The sequence below is a fragment of the Trachypithecus francoisi genome, unplaced genomic scaffold (assembly GCF_009764315.1).
Source record: "Trachypithecus francoisi isolate TF-2019V2 unplaced genomic scaffold, Tfra_2.0 Lachesis_group12, whole genome shotgun sequence".
In the NCBI taxonomy this organism is placed as follows: Eukaryota; Metazoa; Chordata; class Mammalia; order Primates; family Cercopithecidae; genus Trachypithecus; species Trachypithecus francoisi.
The window spans coordinates 53794939-53812588 of NW_022681457.1; the positions used below are offsets into that span (position 1 = coordinate 53794939).

General features: G+C 39.3%; 1 pseudogene across 1 annotated transcript in view; it reads left to right on the top strand.

Annotated features, from left to right (window-relative positions):
- LOC117093725 overlaps positions 1–17650 on the top strand; it is a 433995-nt pseudogene that overhangs the window by 390972 nt on the left and 25373 nt on the right. The window lies entirely within an intron of this gene.

Genomic DNA, 17650 nt, shown 5'->3' on the forward strand with positions numbered 1-17650 from the left:
ATCCTGGGAGAAAATAATAGTATCTGGAAAACTGCTGAAGTAAAAATTATAGAATGGCATGCTACAGAACTAGATATAAGGGAGGGTACCTCCTCTATACATTTGCTTTGTTTGCTTGGATCCTACAATGGAGCTATAGTAATTTGCTGGATTTTAATTTGGAAGTAGAAGGTATATTTTGAGGACAGTAGAAGAAAGACTGCATCCAAACAGTAGTAGGGCCATGAATGACTGGACAAAAGCAATGAAATAAGAAAGACCTCCTAGAGATAATCTACTCACTTGTTTCAGACCACGGTGATAGATTTTACACTTTGTTCATTTGAGTATTCAATATAACAATTTAAAACAGACCCAATGTTAATATCTTCTTCAACAGAAAAATAGACAAACTACCCCATTATTGGGTCAGGAAAATGTAATTTAGTTGATCCCATAATGTTCTTTTTTTTTTTTCTTTTTTCCCAGTAGAATTTTTCTTTTACAGTATATGCTTAGAAATAAAATCAAACATCAGAAATTTCACACACTTACATAATCTTGTGCAGATAAACTACTTGATTATCTGCATCACCTATAATTAAGATAACATAGTGAGAATCTGATGCTATTCTTTTAGTTTGTAGCTGTTCAAAGTTTCTTAAAATAACAGTTACTAACATTTCTGCCATTGTATCACTGTATCTTGTAATCTTTAAAAAAGAACAAGTATAAAAAGTGTTAAAAAATAATCTTACTTCTCATACTCAGCTGAAGCCTATTTATGGGTAGCTTTATTTCTGAAAAGACAATAAAATATCTAAGAAACAGAAAATATTTACCTGATCCACTTTAAGTCTATATTTTGGTAGATACATCACAGTTTCTTTTATCTGGGTTCCAAAGCGGGGATGTCTATTTAAAATCTAAAAATATTTACACCATTATATTCTTACCACAACACTTGAAATTCTTTTAGTAAAATATTTTTTAGAATAAATAGCTTTAATAATGCTTATCACCCAAAACCTTGGTAAGTTAAAATACTTATGACTATGAGAAGGAAAATAACTTTTAATAGAAATAAAGGTAGGCCTCAGAATTTAGATAGAATTCAGGAATTAGGAATAAGTGAATATAAATACCAATTCAAGTTCCCTTGCATCTGTCTCTTCTATTTTTTTAAAGGAAGTCAAACCAGCATTTACGATTGCATTTGACAATGTTATACCTGTGGAAAATTAATCAAACAACAACTTAAAAATAATCCACTTTAAATAAAACATATATTTAAATATATAACAACTAAATTAGTAAAAAAAAATTTAAAGATCCAGTCAAATAACTAACTGATAGTTTTTGTAAAAAGTTTTCAGTTGGATTATTTGGTTTGTGACATTATTCAATTATTCATATTTATTCAGACAAATAAAATATGCATTTGCTTTATAAAAGAAAGAGAAACTGGTCCACATGATGGACGTTTAGTTTCACTATATGTCATCCATAGGCCAATCACCAACAGATATGTACTTTTGTACTCATGCTTGAAAGAAAGGCAACATGATTCAAGGATCATGCTTGAATGAAGCAAGGGAATACTGCTTCATGAAGCTATGGCTCTCTGACCATTTCTGTCTTAGAAATACAGTTCTGTGTTTCTGTACCTAAACCAGACTATTTTACTCTACTGCCTAAAACTTCCAATACTTTTCCACTGCATTTAGAATGAAGTGGTAATTTCCTTACCAGGGCCAAATTTCCTTACCTATATGAAATGACTACAGCCTACGTCTCAAATCCAATTTCATCTAACTCTCCTCTTGCTGACTGCTCTCTACTCACTCTTGCTTTCATTTTATTCACCAAATACATCAAATTCGGTCAGGCCCAGTGGCTCATGCCTGTAATCCCAGCACTTTAGGAGGCCGAGGCAGGTGGATCACCTGAGGTCGGGAGTTCGAGATCAACCTGACCAACATGGAGAAACCCTGTCTCTACTAAAAATACAAAATTAGCCAGGCGAGGTGGCACATGCCTGTAATCCCAGCTACTCAGGAGGCTGAGGCGGAGAATCACTTGAACGTGGGAGGCAGAGGTTGCAGTGAGCCGAGATCATGCCATTGGACTCCAGCCTGGGCAAGAGAGTGAATCTCCATCTCAAAAACAAACAACAAAAAACATCAAGTTCATTTTCTTCTTTGAAATTTTCCTATTTCCTTATACTATCAGAAGGTAGAATTTAAAATTCTTACATGCTTATGAATGAATTTATCCAAATCCCCAAATAGAAGACACTGAGCAGTATAAAATTCCAAAATATTACTACCTTGTCTAAGGCATATATATTACATATATTACTAGTGAAGGTATGACACTATTTCCTTACTCATATATTTACTTGTTCTTAGGAATTTCTCTTAGTTCTTCTTAAGACACAGCTTCTAGTATTCATAATTCCTCAATGTTCATTTCCATTTCCCCTCAAAATGTTTACTGACTTTTAACTTTTTAGTTTGTAGCCACCATTAAAATCAATTTCTATGCATTATTTTCTTTCAAGATGCTCAGTAACAACTTAGATTTAACTTTTTGTTTGGATTCTCTCACTTTTCTATTATACGGTTTTTTTTTTCTGGGTAATATTTGCTTTTTTCTGTTCAGCTGTAATGAGTATGTGTGAAAACAGGTTAGTTTCAACAATCTGGAAGGGACAGAATGCAATGGATGCTCATATTGACAATACTCTAGAAAGCCAGAAAGATTGGCTTTTTCAAGTATAATGAAATTTACTAGTAATCACTTAGTCAAATTTCACAATTTTCTAAATGTTGTATGGAACCACCCTTCCAATTGAGAACTCTTGCCTTTGTGGGATGGATGTGGTATTCGGTTACCAGGACTTCCATAAGAAGGTTAGCCTTTCCATCAAGAATCTCTCCCCTTACTTGCACCAGTCAATCTCCCCTTCACCCCAGCTCCCATGACTTCCTAGTCAGCCCTCTGCCATCCCACTGATTTCAAATTTCACAGATACAAAAGGCAGGACTTCTTCATAAACAGTTGGTGATCTTTGTCCAAATAAATAACAAAATATCCCTAAACATCCATTATTTAATTTGTTGATACCCCCAAGATGCATACAAAATTGTAAAATAACAAGGCTGTCAGTCATAAGATAGTAACTCTTTTTAGAATTCTAGCTATCTAAGAAGGAATAGGGTCACAAGGTCACAGGTACCAAACAGGAAAATCCTTTGTAAATGGTACTCCCTACAGTCTCAGAGCACATACTACACAAGGTTCCTATAGACAAAATAATCAGGTACAATCTTTTGTCTATAGAATCTCTATGAAAATCAGTATTAATACCCTACTGTTATTGAAAACCAAAAAAAAAAAATTAAGACATAAAGAAGTGACATAATTTTCTGTAACGAATTAGGAATGGCTGGGACTGCTGACTCTGTACCTTGTAACTGAGATTAAAACAAAATATTAGTCATAAAAGTGGAAGAGAGGGCATCACATAGTTACCTAATTACTATAACCAAATTTCCCCCTCGTTATGAGAAAAAATTTTCAAATGAGAGCATTAATTTTTATTAGGTTTCTCATGTACTCATGTACCATTCAGTTGATTTCAAATGGAATCCTTTAATCAGGAGCAAATGAAAATCAGATTTTTGAAAGTAAAGTATAGCACTTATTTAAGCCTACAAACACATATCTTCCTTGAAGGTCTGTAATCATCACAGAATAATTTTACTAACAGTGAATACAAAATAAATTGCAGACATGGCCAAACTGCCTGCCTGTATTCAGTACCTACCAATTTTTTCCAGTTGTTTGGATATATGCAGAGAGTTTTCCCAAAGTTTACACCTAAAACATTTAGCTAAAATCAAACAATTCAATAGTACGGTGAACTTCTTTTCTTGAGCAGCTACAAAATCTGATAACCCTAAAAAAAAGTTTCCAATATTAAATCTAATATACCAGTTTATTGGAAAAAATATTTAAAATTCACTAATCCTGTAACATACATCTTGTAATTCGGGAGCCATGTCTGGAAATCTTTGCAGTAAATGGAGTAAATACTTAAATCTAACAACTCAAACTACGAAACTACTACAAGAAAATATTAGGGAAACTCCCCAGGACATTGGTCTGGGCAAAAATTTCTTGAGTAATACCCCACAAGCACAGGCAACCAAAAATGAACAAATGGGAACATATCAAGTTAAAAAACCTTCTACACACCAAAGGCAACAATCAACAAAGTGAAGAGAAAACCCACAGAATGGAAGAAAGTATTTGCAAACTACCCATCTGACAAAAGATTAATAACCAGAATATATAAGGAGCTCAAACAACCCTATAGGAAAAAATCTAATAATCCAGTTGAAAAACGGGCAAAAGATTTGAATCGACATTTCTCAAAAGAAGACATACAAACAGCAAACAAGCATTTGAAAAGGTGCTCAACATCACTGATCATCAGAGAAATGCAAATCAAAAGTACAATGTGATATCATCTCACCCCAGTCACAATGGCTTTTATCCAAATAACAGGCAATAATAAATGCTGGTGAAGATATGAAGAAAAGGGAACCCTTGTACACTGTTGGTGGGAATGTAAATCAGTACAACCACTATGGAGAATAGTTTGGAGGTTCTTCAGAAAACTAAAGAGAGAGCTACTATATGATCCAGCAATCCCACTGTTGGGTATATACCCCAAAGAAAGGAAATCATTATATCAAAGAAGTATCTACACTCTCAGTGTTTACTGCAGCACTGTTCACAATAGCCAAGTTGGAAGCAACTTAGTGTCCATCAACAGATGAATGGATAAAGAAAATGTGGTACATATGCACAACGGAGTATTAGTGAGACACAGAAAGAATGAGATCCTATCATTCGCAACAACATGGATGGGACCACAGGTCATTATGCTAAGTGAAATAAGACAGGCACAGAAAGACCAACATTGCATGTTCTTACTTATTTTTGGAATCTGAAAATCAAAATAATTGAACTCATGGACATGGAGTAGAAAGATGATTACCAGAGGCTGGGAAGGGTAGTGAGAGGGTGGAAGGGAGGTTGGTGGGGATGATTAATGGGTAAAAAAAAAAAAAAAAAAAAAAAAAAAAAAAAAAAAAAAAAAAACAGAAACAATGAATAAGACCTAGTATTTGATAGCATAACAGGGTGACTATAGTAAATAATAATTTGAGTATACATTTTAAAATAAAGAGTATAATTGGACTGCTTGTAACACAAAGGATAAATGCTTGAGGGGATGGATTTTCCATGATATGATTATACACATTGCATTCCTGTACCAAAATATCTTATGAACTCTATAAATATATATACTTACTATTTACCCACAAAAAGTTAAAAATAATTTAAAACATTTTCTTAGCATGTACTTTGTGCCTGTAATGCCACCAGGCACAAGAGACACACCAAAAAATGTAGAAGACACAATCTCTAGAACTTATAGGTTGACTAGAAAGATAACTACATGCCAAGTACCTAGAGGACAAAAAATTAGCTAACATTAGTATTTACATACAAACTGGAGTATGGAGAAAGTCAAACCTAAGAGGAATGGTCAGTGTAGAACAGCCTACTACAAATAATGGATCTTGAGAAGGGTTTTTAAAGTGACTAACAAGGTTTGGTAGAGAGGAAATAATGCAATTATGACCTTGGGGAAAATCCTCTTTATCCAAAGAGTAAAGTTAAAAAGACTATCTTTAGAATACTGTAATGATGGCTGGAAATACATATGGCTTGATAGTGATTATGAGTCCTGATCAAACTGAGTTGATTAGAATCCCTGCTCCTCCTCTTATTGGACAGGCAAGTGATCATGTACAAGTTACGTGACCAGGTTCTTAATGTAATGTGGGAATAATAAAACCACCCACCTCAGAAGTTTGTTGTGGAGAAGATTAAGTGCAATTAAAAATGGATATACAGTACTTAGCATGGTGCCTAATATTTAATAAGGGTTACTTATTTTTATTATAAAACATGAAAAATGATAGACTAGGCCGGGCGCGGTGGCTCAAGCCTGTAATCCCAGCACTTTGGAGGCCGAGACGGGCGGAACACGAGGTCAGGAGATCGAGACCATCCTGGCTAATACGGTGAAACCCCGTCTCTACTAAAAAACACAAAAACTAGCCGGGCGACGAGGCGGGCGCCTGTAGTCCCAGCTACTCGGGAGGCTGAGACGGGAGAATGGCGTAAACCCGGGAGGCGGAGCTTGCAGTGAGCTGAGAGCTGGCCACTGCACTCCAGCCTGGGCGGCAGAGCCGACTCCGTCTCAAAAAAAAAAAAAAAAAAAAAAAGAAAAATGATAGACTAGAGAGGCCTGAAAGAGCCCTCAAATGATATTAAAAGAGGTTATATTTTGGATTTGATTTGTAAAACAACAGGTGACCATTTAAAATTCCTGAGCAATATTTTAATTAAATTGGAGTCTATATATACTTACTATTTACCCACAAAAAGTTAAAAATAATTTAAAACATTTTCTTAGCATGTACTTTGTGCCTATAATGCCACCAGGCACAAGAGACACACCAAAAATGTAGAAGAGTGGGTGTCTAGGTACAAGGAGGTACAAAAAAGTTGGTCCTAAGAACAAGGAACAAGAAAGGCCTTTGAAGAGGAGTCTATTATATCTGTCAGGATTCACAGTTTCTCTTTTCTCCTATTAAAAATTTATGGGGCCGGGCGCGGTAGGTCAGGCCTGTGATTACAGCACTTCAGGAGGTCGAGGCGGGTGGATCACGTGAGGTCAGGAATTGAAGACCAGCGTGGCCAAAATGGGGAAACCCCATCTCTACTAAAAGTACAAAAATTAGCTGTGTGTGATGGCGAATGTCTGTAGTCCCACCTACTGGAAAGGCAGAGGTGATAGAATTGCTTGAACCCGGGAGGCGGAGGTTGCAGTGAGCTCAGATCGCGCCACTGCACTCCAGCCTAGGCAACAGAGCAATTCTGTCTGAAAAAAAAAAAAAAAGATTGTGAGAGTCACTGCACAAATATGAAATAATTTAATCAAAGAGTGATTCAAGAATTGTAGAGCACCCAGCTACAGTTTGTAGTTTGTGGTCCATGGAGGGGCTTGAAGAAAAGACATTTATAAAATGCCTGATGGCCGGGTGCAGTGACTGGCCATCCCAGGAATTTGGGAGGCTGAGGCCAGAGGATCACGAGGTCAAGACCAGCCTGACCAACATGGTGAAATCCTGTCTCTATTAAATATACAAAAATCAGGCGGTCGTGGTGACAACGTGCCTGTAATCCCAGCTACTGGCAAGGCTGAAGCAGGAGAATCGCTTCAACCTGGGAGGCGGAGGTTGCAGTGAGCCGAGATCCCGCCACTGCCCTCGAGCCTGGGCGACAGAGACTCTGTCTCAGACAAAAAATAAAATAAAACAAAATGCATGATGAAGAAAACAAATTCAATAATTGGTTAGGTATATTTACATAGTTCCTTAATTTGTACAATCAAGGTAGAAATTTCCTGGTTATGTAATCAGAGCTTAATTGGCAGTTTATAGTTGTTTAAGCCTAAAATTTTTTCCCCTAATGTAGTAATTTACCAAAAAATGCACTTGAGTTTAGATTTTTGTTTTAGAAGTAGGAATCTGGGGACTAGACCCTCCTCAGTCTAATTGCTTGCCACTTAGTTATTTTCACACCCCACAGGAGACTGATTATTCCTGGCATTTTTCACATGTATCCCAAGCAGGGCCTCAACTGTACTCCATGTTCCTCAATTAATCATTTTTTTAAAAAAGCATTGCCTAACAATATTGAAAAGATTTTCTGTTTGTAAATATTTCCAATGTGAAGCGGGACTAATCCCCTGACACTGTATTGTAAAAAATATCTGTGCCTCTTTTTCTTTTATTTTTCCAGAGAACTTACCAGGATGTTTTTGGGTCAACATTTCCCTTTTGAAGCGGGGCGCAGTGGCTCACGCCTGTAATACCAGCACTTTGGGAGGCTGAGGTGGGCGGATCACGAGGTCAGAAGATGGAGACCACCTTGGATAACACAGTGTAATCTCGTCTCTAGTAAAAATACAAAAACTTAACTGGGCGTGGTGGCACGTGCCTGTAGTCCTAGCTACTTAAGAGGCTAGGGTAGGAGAATCGCTTGAACCCGTGAGGTGGAGGTTGCAGTAAGCCGAGATCGTGCCACTCCACTTAGGCTGTTTTAGTACTTTCTGGGGATAAACCAAGATACCTACCATGGCTATGTCTGCTAGAGTGTCTAGTGACTATTAGCTCTTTGGTCATTTTCTCCCATAGAACCACCTTAAGTATGGAGTGTAGCCTCTCAATAGGAGCAGGTGGCAGCTTTGGGGCTGAAAGGTATCTCCTGGTGCCTTTTTTTTTTTTTTTTTTTTTTTTAAAGCTAACACCTTGAGACATGAAGATTGTCTTCACCTAACTTAGCTCCATTTCTTGGAGATACATTGCTGGTCAGCCGATCAGATGCTGGTATTGAGGGAAAAACCAATAATTTCTGCTTCCTGGATTCTCTTGGCGGGGACAGAAAAATAGTGGAAAAAAATAATAGTGAAAAGTTCGTGAAAAAACACTCCAAAAGACAAAAAAATTGACCCCAGTGAGATGGAGTAAAAACTTACAAAGTAAAATGCACCTGGTGCACTCACTGGGGCATAGCGCAGTATCTCCTGGGAGGGTGGTTATTCAGCATGTAAGGGAGCAGGATGGGGTGGGTGATTGGATCTGTACCTTGAAAAGATTTCAATCCGTCCAATCAGGTACGCAGCTGGAGCGAAGAGAATGCTGTCTGGAGGCCTTTGTTTCTGGCTGCAGCGGGAGCTCCAGGTTTATCTTCTGTGTTTTGTGTCCTGTGCTTATAAAGACCCAGCCTCTGTGGCCGTGTGACCTGCAAGTATTGGGAGAGCCACAGCTAAACCTTATTTTGACCTCACTACTTTTATTTTTATTTATTTATTTTTTTGAGACAGTCTCACTGTGTTGCACAGGTTGGAATGCAGTGGCTTGATCTCAGCTCACTGCAGCCTCCACCTCCTGGGTTTATCTCATGCCTCAGCCTCCCGAGTAGCTAGGACTACAGATGCGCACCACTGCACCTAGCTAGTTTTTGTATTGTTAGTAGAGATGGACTAGGCTGGTCTCCAACTTCTGGTCTTAAGTGATCTGCTGGCCTTGGCCTCCCAAAATGCTGGGATTACAGGTGTGAGCCACTGCACCCAGCTGACATCAGTTTTTAAGTATAATTTGCATTTTATTATTAGGGCTTGAAAAGTAAGAAAATATTTATAAAGAACATAAAACAGATGAGTTTCAAAAAATAAGTATCTAATCACATATTCCATTTGTTAATAATTCTCATTTACCTTTTTATTTCTCAGAGTGAGTTTAGGAATTTTCTCAGGTGTGTTTTTTATGGCTAAGTGGCTTCAAACAGAATTCCAAGCCTTAGCTTTAAGAATGCTAGCTACCAAGGAAAGAAATAGGGAAAATCTCTCTTCCATTTTGACTATAGATAAGAAATAGGTTTCCACAGGAAAATGTGGTAGATAATTGATGAGTTACATAGATTGATCAAAATATCAGTTTCTCCTTTTGCAGGGTAAATTTGTGACAGTGAATATCTCGGTTCTATATCCTGTTGTCTTGATTTCTGAGTTTAATGCTAAATTATATGTGATGAAATGTGGTACCTCCTTTTTTTTTTTGGTTGGAGTCTTGCTCTGTCACCCACCATGGAGGGCAATGGTGCAATCTCGGCTCACTGCAACCTCTGCCTCCTGGGTTCAAGCCATTGTCCTGCCTCTGCCTCCCAAATAGCTGGTATTACAGGTGCATGACCCCATACCTGGCTACTTTTTGTATTTTTAGTAGAGACGGGGTTTCACCATGTTGGCCAGACTGGTCTCGAGCTCCTGACCTCAGGTGATCCGCCCGAGTCAGCCTCCCAAAGTGCTGGGATTACAGGCATAAGCCACCACACCCGGCTGAAATGTGGTACCTTCTACAAGTGTTCCCATATGATTAATGTTTAATTACATTATTTTTTAATAGAAATAAAGAAGTAGATATATTTGCTTTTCTTATGAAAGTATAAAATACAAGCACCTTAGGTGCAATGGCTCACGCCTATAATCCCAGCACTTTGGGGAGCTGAAGCGGCTGGATCACTTGAGGTCAGGAGTTTGAGACCAGCCTGCCCAACAAGGTGAAACCCCATCTCTACTAAAAATACAAAAATTAGCCCAGTTTGGTGGCACATGCCAGTAGTCCTAGCTACATGGAAGGCTGAGGCAGGAGAATCACTTGAACTGGGGAGGTGGAGGTTGCAGTGAGCTGAGATCATGCCATAGCACTGTAGCCTGGGAGACAGAGCAAGACTCCATCTCAAAAAAAAAAAAAAAAAGTTAGCACCTTAAAATTTCCTTCCTTTATGTAAACACTGTAAATGAGTAATTTCACTGGGTTTTTCCAAACACTCAATTTTTGCAAGCCATTTTTCCAAGTGAATAACTCTGACATGGAAATTAAAGCTTAGACCTAGTGACTCCTAGGTTATAATTAGAGTGCGACTGGCCTAATTATAAGATCTTTATGGCTTGAAAAATTTGGGCAGAAAAGGGCTTTCTTTCCTAGGGAGGAGCAAACAAGATTAGAAAGGAGGTGGGAGGGGAATGAGAGGGTGAAAAAGTCAAGTTATAGAAAAGAGAAGGCCTTACCCTGAAATCAGCATGTTCTTAGGAGGGACATAAAATGCTGTTGTATGTTGACTCAGATCTGAGGGTCAGGAGCCTGAGGGAGGGAGATAAACTTAAGTAAAGTTTGATTAAGAAATATTTCGGCCGGGTGCGGTGGCTCAAGCCTGTAATCCCAGCACTTTGGGAGGCCGAGACGGGCGGATCACGAGGTCAGGAGATCGAGGCCATCCTGGCTAACATGGTGAAACCCCGTCTCTACTAAAAAATACAAAAAACTAGCTGGGCGTGGTGGCGGGCGTCTGTAGTCCCAGCTACACGCGAGCCTGAGGCAGGAGAATGGCGTAAACCTGGGAGGCGGAGCTTGCAGTGAGCTGAGATCCGGCCACTGCACTCCAGCCCGGCCACAGAGCAAGACTCCAAAGACTCCATCTCAAAAAAAAAAAAAAGAAAGAAATATTTCATTTTGGCCCGGGCGGTGGCTCAAGCCTGTAATCCCAGCACTTTGGGAGGCCGAGATGGGCGGATCACGAGGTCAGGAGATCAACACCATCCTGGTTAACATGGTGAAACCCCGTCTCTACTAAAAAATACAAAAAAACTAGCTGGGCGAGGTGGCGGGCGCCTGTAGTCCCAGCTACTCGGGAGACTGAGGCAGGAGAATGGCGTAAACCCAGGAGGCGGAGCTTCCAGTGAGCTGAGATCCGGCCACTGCACTCCATCCTGGGCGACAGAACAAGACTCCGTCTCAAAAAAACAAAAAAGAAAAAAAGATTTCATTTTAAGCTGGGTGCGGTGGCTCACGCCTGTAATCCCAACATTTTGAGAGGCCAAAGCAGGCAGATCACCCAAGGTCAGGAGTTCGAGACCAGCTTGGCCAACATGGTGAAAGTCTGTACTGAAAATACAAAAAGTATTGGGAGGATGAGGTGGGCGAGTCACCTGAGGTTGGGAGTTCAAGACCAGCCTCACCAATATGGAGAAACCCCGTCTCTACTTAAAATCCAAAAAATTAGCGAGGCGTGGTAGTGCATGCCTGTAATCCCAGCTACGGGAGGGTGAGGCAGGAGAATCGTTTGAACCTGGGAGGCAGAAGTTGCAGTGAGCCAAGTTCGTGCCATTGCACTTCAACCTCGGCAACAAGAGCAAAACTCCGTCTCAAAAAAAACCCCTAAATAACAAAAATTAGCCTGGCGTGGTGGTGGGCACCTGTAATCCCAGCTACTTGGGAGACTGAGGCAGGAGAATTGCTTGAACCCGGGAGGCGGAGGTTGCAGTAAGCCGAGATAGTACCACTGCACTCCAGCCTGGGCAACAGAGTGAGACCCTGGCTAAAAAGAAAAAGAAAAAGAAAAAGATTTTATTTTAACCACTGAAGACAAATTCAGCTGATTTTTTTTTTTTTAATGGGAAAAAGGAGAAAATGTGCAGAATGTGTGTCTGGCTGTGTGATAGGTAAGAAAAGAGAGTACCATCTAAGTCATAATGGGAAGGGTGTCTCTTTCCATAAACTGTTCCTGGAGTACACAAAACTTGGAGAATTTTATTAATCATAAATATTTTTCAGGATTATCTATGTGTTTCATCTTTCCCCATCTCTTTTCTTTGTTCTATGCATTTCTTCCTTTTGGCTTTTCCTGGTCTGCATCTTATATATGAAACCAGTAAACATAACTGCAGTGTTTTGCTGAGTTCTGTGAGTAGCTCTACCAAATTATTGAACTTCAGGGAGGTTATGGGAGTTCCCGGTTTTTAAACAGTAGCTCAGAAGCATAAATGGACCCATGGGGTTTGTGACTGGCATCTGCAGTGAGGACAATGTTGTGGGACCTAGCCCTGAATCAGGGTCTGTGCTGACTCTGGGTGGTGTCAGAATTCAAATGTTAGACAAGAGTTGTTGTTGGAGAATTGTTTGATGTGCAGCACACTACGGATTTGGTGCCAGGAAAAACGTATCGCCAAGGCCTGGCCTGGAATAAAACTCTGGGTGTCTGGGAGTGGGAGCCTCTGTACACAGGCTGTCACACTGCCCATTGTCCTGTGATTCTAGTTCTTCTCCCAGGGTGACAGAAGACTGCAAACTTAGAGGAAAGGAGCTCTGATGACAGACTCCCTTCTCCCGCAGCTGCCACCACAGGATTCCCACCAACTCACAAACACACACACTAGACATTGGCATGTCCACACTCTTCCCAGGCATAGGCACAACCCTCAGGAACTTCACCACGGCATTTTTGATCCTAGTGTTTCTTGCCAAGAGCCCACAGTGTCTATAATTCTGGCATTTCCCCACCCCCAGACACTGAATCTGCAGCAGCAAACTTTTTTTCTCCACCAACCTAGGATTTGGATCACTTGTTCATAATCTCATCTGCCTGCATGCACACAGAAATAAATCAGAGTACAGCCCCACCTGGGTCACTATCTGTAGCAAAGATCAGTCTTTCACCTACATTGCACTCTCTCCCACCCAGAGGTTTTTCTTTTTCTTTTAGCTTTTATTTTTGGTTCAGGCTACACATGTGGGTTTGTTATACAGCAAAAATTATGTCATGGGGGTTTGGTGTGCAGATTATTTTGTCACTGAGATACTAAGCATAGCATCAAAGAGGTATGTTCTCTGATCCTCTTAGTCCTTCCACTGTCCACCCTCAACTAGGCCTCAGTGTCTGTTGTTCCCCTTTTTGTGTTTGTGTATTCGTATTATTTAGCTCTTACTTGTAAATAATATGCATTTGGTTTTCTGTTTCTGCATTAGTTTTCTGAAATAATGGTCTGCAGCTTTATTGATGTTATTACAAAGGACATGATCATTGTTTTTAAATGGCCACAGACTATTCCATGATGTTTATGTACCATATTTTGTTTTTACTACATCTTTTATTTTGTTTTATTTTATTTTAATTTTGGAGACAGGGTGTCACTTATTGCCCAGGCTAGAGTGCTGTGGTGTGATATGGCCTTATTTAGCCTCAATTTCCCAGGTTCAAGCAATTCTTTCCTACCTCATCCTTTCAAGTAGCTGGATCTACACGCCTGTGTTACCATGCCTGGCCGATTTTTCTCTTTGTATTTTCTGTGGAGACAGGATTTTGCCATGTTGCCCAGGTTGGTCTTAAACTTCTAAGATCAGGCAAGCCACCTGCCTCATCCTCCCAAAGTGCTCGGATTACAGGCATGAGCCACCGCATCTGACCATAGCATATTTTCTTTTTCCAGTCTCCCATTGATAGGGCCTGTCCATGTCTTTGCTATTGTGAATAGTGCTGCAATGAACATACATATGAATGTATCTTTATAATACAATAATTTATATTTCTTTGGGTATATACCCAATTATATAGGTAGAGTATAAGCATTCCCTTTTCTCTGCAACCTTGCCAGCATCTGTTATTTTTTGACTTTTTAAAAATAGCCATTCTGACTGGTGTGAGGTGGTATCTCATTGTGGTTTCTCTTTTAATTTCTCTAATCATTAGTGATGAGCATTTTTTTCCCATATGCTTGCTAGCCACATATATATGTTCTTTTGCAAAGCATCTGTTCATGTTTTTTTGGCCTACTTTTTAATGAGATTTTTTTTTCTTGTAAACTTGTGTAAGTTCTTAATAAATTCTGGATATTAGATCTTTGTCAGAGGCAAAGTTTGCAAATATATTTTTTTTATTCTGTAGGTTGTCTGTTTACTCTGTTGATAGTTTCCTTTGCTGTGAAGAAGCTCTTTAGTTTAAATAGGTCCCATTTGTCAATTTTTGCTTTTGTTGCAATTGCTTTTGGTAGCTTATGAAGTTTTTGCCAGTTTCTATGTCTAGAATGGTATTTCCTAGGTTGTCTTGCAAGGTTTCTTACAATTTCAAGTTTTTCATTTAAGTCTTTAATTTATCTTGAGTTGATTTTTGTATATGGTGTAATGAAGGGGTCCAGTTTCAGTCTTCTACATAGTGCTAGCGAGTTATTCAGCACCATTTATTAAATGGAGAAACCTTCCCACATTTTTCTTATCAGCTTTGCCAAAAATCTGATGATGGTAGGAGGGTGGCATTATTTCTGGGCTCTCTAGTCTGTTGCACTGGTCTTGTGCACTCATGGATTTTTTTATAACATCTGTCTCTCTTCTGCTTTTTCCCCCATAAACATTTTTTCAAGTGCACACAGTGTGCAAAATTCTGATGTCCAACAGTTCAAAAACTCTTTAAAAAGTTCCAAAAAGGGGGTTGGGGGGCTAGGGGAGGGACAGCATTAGGAGAAATACCTAGTGTAAATGATGGGTTGATGGGTGCAGCAAACCTCCATGGCACATGTATACCCATGTAATAAATCTGTACATTATGCACATGTACCCCAGAAATTAAAGTATAATAAATAATAAAAAGTTTCAAAAATATTTTGATATTCTTCATTTTCTTAAGGAATTTAGGTTATATATAGATTTTTCTCTGCTTTTTTGAAATATATGTAAATCGTATTAACATTTAAATAAACCTTTAGTCACTTTTTCAGGTCCAGATTATGTAGTACTTCAGAATTATTGCTTTGTTTTTGCTTCTGAAAAGTTTATTTTTTTCATTTTTAGTCCTTTAAATTATACACAGATTTGTTTAGATAAAAGTCCATTTTAAGAGCACACAGAAGCTTAGCACAAAGATAGAATTAAATTTAGCAATACAGAATGATAAAGACTAAAAGATACTAAGTTTCTTTGACAGAAACCTGATTATCCAAGGTAATCATCTGATATTTGCAGGCTGAAGTACTTATACTGCACAAGCAAGAACAGTTCAGTGCATAAACTAAACAGTGGAGTCTGTAGTTGTACCTTGCTTTCTATTTATTACTTCAGAACAATTAGCATAGTTATGTATAGGGTTTGTAGGCAACCTGCATTCATATACATTAAACTTTTTTTTTTTTTTTTTTTTTGAGGCAGAGTTGTCCAGGATGGAATGCAATGGTGTGATCTTGGCTCAGGCAAAGTGCCTCCCAGGTCCAAGCAATTTTCCTGTCTCAGCCTCCCGAGTAGCTGGGATTACAGGGATGCACCACCAGGCCCAGCTCATTTTGTATTTTTAATAGAGATGCAGTTTCTCCATGTTGGTCAGGCTGGTCGCAGACTCCTGACCTCAGGTGATCTGCCTACCTCAGCCTCCCAAAGTGATGGGATTACAGACATGAGCCACCATGCCTGGCCTTCTTTTTTTTTTTCTTTTTTAAACAGCGTCTTACTCTGTTGCCCAGGCTGGAGTGCAGTGGTATAATCTCGGCTCACTGCAATCACTGCCTTCTGGGTTCAAGTAATTCTCCTGCCTCAGCCTCCCGAGTGGCTGGGGTTACAGGCGTGCACCACCATGCCCAGCTACTTTTTTGTATTTTTAGTAGAGGCAGGATTTCGCCATGTTGGTCAGACTGGTCTCCAACTCCTGACCTCAGGTGATCCACCCACTTCAGCCTCCCAAAGTGCTGGTATTACCGGCGTGAGCCAAAAACAGTATTTTCTACGATGGTGTGAATATAAAGCCACAATGCTTACTTTGAATGATTCACTTAAATGGTTATTTTAATATTGTTATTTATACTTTTGAAATATAAAGTGTTTTAACTGAAGTATAGTTGCAGTTTTTAAAAATGCTACATACATTGCCAGGTGCAATGGCTCACGCCTGTAATTCTAGCACTTTGAGATGAGAAGCTGAGGCAGGTTAATTACCTGAGGTCAGGAGCTCGACACCAGCCTGGCCAACATCGTGTAACCCCATCTCTACTAAAAATAAAAAATTAGCTGGGTATGGTGGCACGCACCTGTAATCCCAGCTACTCGGCAGGCGGAGGCAGGAGAATCACTTGTTCCTGGGAGGCGGAGGTTGCAGTGAGCTGAGATTGCACCATTTCACTCCAGCCTGGGTAACAGAATGAGACTGTGTCTCAAACAAACAAACAAACAAAAGCTACATATATTATGTCTAGTTCATTAAAATTATTCATACTTAGATATTTATATCTAATATCCAAAGAAAATTTACTATAAAATTGTTAGAGTAGATATTAGTCTGATATGTTTATTACTTTACTCAATAGGAATAATTATGAGTAAACACAATTTTGTAATCTTTTATTTCACTAAATTGGAATGCTGCTATTACAGGAAAAATAAAGACAGGTGATGTGGCCACCAAGAACCATGATAGCTCTTCAGTTAGCTATGTTGCAAGTTGTAATATATTCCACTATATGAACACAGTCAGATTCTATTTCTTCATCTTTAAGTGTTATTGGAAGTTGTCAGATGTATTTCAATATAGAACCCCCATTCAATGGCTAGGAGATGAGAGAGCAGCAGAGATGGAAAAAAACTTTATAAAATTCTTCTGAAACTCTGCCCCCTTTCTTCATAATGCTCATGTTTCTCATGCTGAGAGTACCTGTGCACTTTGAGTGTTTATAGAGAAATTGCTTTTAGGGGAACATTTTCTGGCCCATTTGATCAATCTTAACCTGAGCCATTCTCCTGCCTCAGCCTCCCGAGTAGCTGGGACTACAGGCGCCCGCCACCTCGCCCGGCTAGCTTTTTGTATTTTTTAGTAGAGACGGGGTTTCATCGTGTTAGCCAGGATGGTCTCGATCTTCTGACCTCGTGATCCGCCCGTCTCGGCCTCCCAAAGTGCTGGGATTACAGGCTTGAGCCACTGCGCCCGGCCAACCTGAGCTTTTTTTTTTTAAAGATTTTTTAACATTTTTCTGTCAAAATAATCTTGCTCAGATGGATATCTGTTTTTCTCTCCAATACTTTCAGTGTCTGTTTCAGAAGCCCTGTTAGCATCCCATGGTGTCTGAATGAGGTGGGTTGTCACCGTGAGAACTTTTGGAGCTATTTCTATCTGGACTCATCCTGGAAATTCAGCAGTATTTTCTTCATGT